Source organism: Anas platyrhynchos, chromosome 2 (assembly GCF_047663525.1).
Source record: "Anas platyrhynchos isolate ZD024472 breed Pekin duck chromosome 2, IASCAAS_PekinDuck_T2T, whole genome shotgun sequence".
Taxonomy (NCBI): Eukaryota; Metazoa; Chordata; class Aves; order Anseriformes; family Anatidae; genus Anas; species Anas platyrhynchos.
Window position 1 is genome coordinate 116,295,732 of NC_092588.1, and position 5,331 is coordinate 116,301,062.

Here is a 5,331-nt window from a genome sequence, read left to right on the forward strand (position 1 = left end):
CTTGAAACGTGTGCTGGTCATCCGTCGTGGGTTAATAAACCACGGTGCCCAGATCGTGTCATTCAACCTCTCCGGAAGGTTTATTGTTTTAGTGCAGTTGCCAGAAGGAAATTCAAAGATTCAGTGCTAGAATAAAAGACACGGGGACTTAAGAAAAATAAATTAAAATCACCTTTAATGAGTTATTTTGATGCTGTTTAATACTTTGATCTGGATATGCATGCAGTGGCAAACAACAATTTCCATTTTGTCAGGTGTATGCTTAACATTTTATGGTATGAGTTTTGTATGGATTCCAGTGCTACAGTCTCCTACGTGTGTTTTAACAGCTTAACATGCAATTTTGATTCTCTGAGCTAAATATAAAAAATGTATGAAATAAGTGAAATAATACCCATCTGGTCACTGTTCTTCTGGCTATTAATTGCTGTGATGCGCTTTCAGGGACCAATTGGCTTGTATTCACGTTCTGCAAGACACTCAAAATGTTGATTATGAATCTTGAAAAAGACTTAAAAATGGTAAATATCGCAGAAGGTTAGAGCTGATGTATTTAAGCACGTTTCAAAATGCATCAGAGCTTTTCTTGGAGAATTTGAATGGTTCTGATCGAGATTGTGTACATTTATAGCTAAAAAGCTTTTTTATTGGGAAAATGGTGAAATTTTAAAGCTCATTCATTTAAAATTGTCATTCTGAGAATACAGCGTGCATCTGAACAGGGTTATTTTTGTGATTCCTTGGGCTTACACACATACTGTATGTCTGTAGTACGTGGATCCAAAGACGAGACTTCCCTAGCATTTCTTTATAAGCATAACAGTGTGGGAATTTGTAACAGAGGAGGCTTAAAATAAATAAATAAAAATCAAATGCAACACAGCTGTGAGAGAGCATGGCTGTAAAAATACTAAGTTAAATTCAGAGATACAGATTGTGCTCTTCTGTCGCATATAAATACAGGAAGAATTTGACTGAGATATGAGGCTAAATTGGGATCTCAATTCTGTGCATGGAAAAAATGTTCAGATTTTTACTTTGTCCTGTTAAAACTACAGTATATATTGAAGTAACAGGAAAATATTCTTCTTTTGCAGTTTGTCCTTTACAGCTACGTATTCCTTACACGATTGCTTAAATACTGAATAATTTAGTACTTCATTTTTGCTAAATCCTCTGATGGGGCGCTGTATGTCTAAGTAGCCAGACTGATTGATTGCGATCTCGGTAATGTCTTAAAAAAAAAAAAAAAGGCTTTTGACGATATTTTATTTAGTAGAGATGAAATTTAGTATTTTCTTGCTAGCTTTTACATTCTGAAAGTCTCCTTTCAATCTTGTTTCCAGCTTTTGGATATTGTGTGTCTCCATCTGTTGATAAACTTAAATATTTTTTGAACGCTTTTGCTTTTCCTAATGTGTTTATCAAAAGAGAAGAGGCTTAGATTGGCTCTGTCTACGCTGTGAGTTTTGCTAACTGTAGCCCCACTCCCCCTAGACTGTGCTGCTAACCTCTTTGCAAGCTTCCCTTGGATTTCAACAGCAGAAGTAAGAAGGTTTTGGAACCATGGTAGAGGCCAAAGGTGTGCTGGCTGCAACAACAGCATGAAATGATGTTTAACGTAGAGGTTAGATAAAAGAGCAGGGTTATAATTTTCTTGTTAATTCGTTTCCAACATCCCCACCTAGCTGTGGTGGGGATGTTGGAGAACAAAAGCAATTGTGGAGAACAAAAGGCAATTTGATGTAGTTTAAGATCACAGTCCGCTTTAATTTTTTTTGATTAATTCTCTTTAATCATCCGCTTTGCTGTTGGGTTGTTGTAGGGCCATAGCTGAGCAGTCAGCTCATGCCTGCAGTGGTTGTGCACACCCTCAGCCTGTAACTGGATATTCTGGGACCATTTACTAAAAGCAGCGATCGGATGAGAACCCGATGTCCTCCCTCAAGACCGCCCTGTGATCTGACAGCCACAGTTCAAGATCAAGGCATTTTACCTTGATCTTATTTTACCCATCAGTTTGTCATGCTCCTGGGAACCTCTCATTTGGGGCTGTTTTTTTAATGTCATGTTTCTAGTTCATTAAGTCAGTGGGTCATAGTTCTAGGCTGGTTTTGAATTGTGCTTGTTTTGTAATCTAAGGGCATAGATGACTTCACTTTTCCACCCACGTTCATTTCAAGCAGTCCATCGAGCCAGAGCTGTGACTTCTACACAAAGAATGCTCAAAAAAAAAAAAAAAATCAACATTTTTTAAGAGTAAATGCAGATCCATAAATTTCACAGTTTCACACAAGGGAAAATTCCTGGGTGATGTTATCAAAACGGACAATCCCTCCAACAGGTGGTATTTAAAGACAGGGCAGTTGGTGCATTGCATGATCACGTGCATATCCTTCTCCGTTTAATCTTTGAGCTGGTGAGACCTTTCTGTAAAGGTCACGAAGCTTTAATTTAAATATGACTAACCAGTTTACAAAGCTTTTAGCAAGAGGGAATCTTGTCTTGGACTGTATTCGTCTGATGCCTGGAACAGTCTAAGAGCTCTTACACCCTGTGTTACCTGAAAAATCAAATTATTTAATCAAAAATCAAATGAATGAATCAAACTTTAAAAGCCTGTATGTTTGCAAATGTGTTATTACTGTCCAGATCTCTGCTGTCCTGATATGACAGATTTTGGAGTAAAAATAATCTGTGCTGTAAATCGGGATGTACATGCCTTCTGGTTTTGGCCAGAAATCCCCTATATCAGTTTTGAAATGGTGAAAAGGGGGTGGACCAAAAGGCCCTGCTGAGACCAGATTTTTGGCTGAGACCAGATCCATCTCCAACAAATTATTTACGTTCTGTAAATTCATCAGCCTAATACACATTTGGATGAGAGACTTCTAAAAACTACTTAAAGCTTCTACTCAAAGTGTTGGTATGAGGCATTATTTAAATTAAAGATATAGGTACATAATGAGTTGAGAAAGACATGGCATGAAAATAGATAGAAACTACAAACATTTTAAGAAGCATCAATAAAATCACTAATAGATGAATTCATCCCAGATTATATCTAGTGATAATTGAATCAAGCTTTTATCTGTGTGTTGCCATATATACATTTCCCTCCTCTTGCCTGGTAATCTCCATTCATCTGATCACTGGTTGGCCGTGGGGCCATGTGCCATAGGTAGGGCTTTCCAAAGAAACATCTTGGTGATGCTACCTGGATGGCCAGCCCTCTAGCAGCCACGGAGACCTTACTGCCTTTGGAGGTATCTTCAAATGTCTCGAACAAGTCCTCACAGATCTCTCTCAGAAGCCTTAAAACTTATCATGTCTGAATTTCAAAGGTCACTTCTGAAAAGCTCCTCTCTCATCAAGTAAAGCACTAGAGCATATAATGAACTCGCTGTATGGGTTCTAGAAATTCCTTCTGGAAAAAAGCAGCACAGCTCTGACCAGGTGAGTGGCTGCTGATTTTCTCCCTCAGAAGATTATTATTGGGAGGTATTGATAACAGACCGGTTTACTCTAAATATCTGTGTCCAAACAGAACAGTGTTTAAGAATAGAGTGGAAGGGATTAGGTGCTGAGCACGTCTCTGTCTTGCTCCTTCCTCTCCCCTCCATTTGCCTCCTTCAGCACCGGTGCTGCTGGGCAAAGGCTTCTCTGTCTTGAGTGAACAGGGACCATCGCCTGGAACAAAGATCATTGAAAAATTACAGTTTCCAGAGCTGCTTTCTGCTTCTGGTGAAATAAAAGCTGCTCTGGGTACAGGCTGTCATCCTGAGCCTTAAAACCTCATGCCCAAATAACGTCAGAAAACTCCACCACAGCTTTACAAAATGGGTTTGCATTTAAATACATCTCTAGAGAGAATCTGTAGAAATGGTGATTTCTCCGTGACACAGGATGTTTGAAAAGTTCTCTTTTTGTTCTGAAGATACATTTTTCCTTGTTACTTTGCTTTATTACCTTTCTTTCCAAAGATAAACCAGCCTTTCTTGAGGGTAGAGTTAATACTAGGTGAAATGCTATTATGCAGCGATTAATGGCAGCCTAGGTGCAGTTAGCGACTACTTCAAGTGGGCCGAGTTTCCTAATGATTATTTTGTTCTGTGCAAATTTATTCTGCAGACAATTTATTACAGCGAGTTCTTCTCGGTTAATGAATTTCTGAAACGTTTGCAGCATCGCCCCGAGGCGCTGGCAGAAATTGCCTTGTCGCTGCCCATGTATGACAAATAACCAACGTGGATGGGATCGGGCAGGTGCCCGGCACACTTGAAAGGTCTGCACGATTCCTTGCTTCTGGGGGGATAAAAAAATTAAAAAGGGACTGTGTAAGTGAAGAGGACTGGAAAATGTGAGTGTTACAATCACGCTGCATACTGTTAAAGTTGTGGAGTAAAGTCTGTAGAGGCGTCCCTCTTACCTAAGGCATAACAAATGAGATGTGAGAAACAAATTGGAGTAACAGTAAGCTCTCCTAATGTCTCCCTTTCTGCTTTATTAGTCATTGTAAACCTCCTGCTACCCAGGTTGCAACCTTGAGATTTAATTTTATTTTATTTTTTACGATGAACATATTTAGAGTGAAATTTCGTGTCCCGTAACTTTAGCCGTAGCCTACGTTATTAAAAATTAATTTAATGGTCCTTGAGGATCCAACTCTGGAGGTAGCAAACAAGCATCTCGGTTATATATTGTCTTCAATTATTCATGGAGAACTATGGGGATTTTCTAGAACATATCTCTAGCAAAGCACAAAGCTGTTCTCCTAATGCCAGCAACAAAGCTCCGCTACTTAGTTTCACAGAAATGGACATGATTTCCCCATTGGGTTTCTCTGTTTGAACTGTGTAATATTTTATCACATTTAATAAAGTTTATTACAAACATGACTTGGGACGAGAAAAATCCTGGTGGTGAGGCTAAAGCATCATTTAATTTTGAAAGGACGTTTTGCCAACAAGAATTTTAATATATCACCATGTGTGTGAGCATAATAAATAGCCCAGCATAAATTACCCAGCAGCGTTATGAATCATTTTCTTGCGCACTAGAGCCATTTCCTTGTCTCTTTGCACTGCTAATTGCGTTTCTTCTATCTTCGGTGTTGTTCTGGTTTAGATCCTGTTGTTGTTGAGACTGCTTTAAAAAGCAAACCTGTTTTCCTCAAGGAAGCTGTTTAATTACGGAGCTGCTTCTTCACCCTGGGTAAGGGCCTCGTTCCACCTGGTTTGCCAGAGGTACAGGTGCAAAGGGCTCTATAGGAAGAGTTTATCTGGCAAAAAAAGGTTTTGAGAGCCAGGGTTGAATTCAGGATAGCCAAAT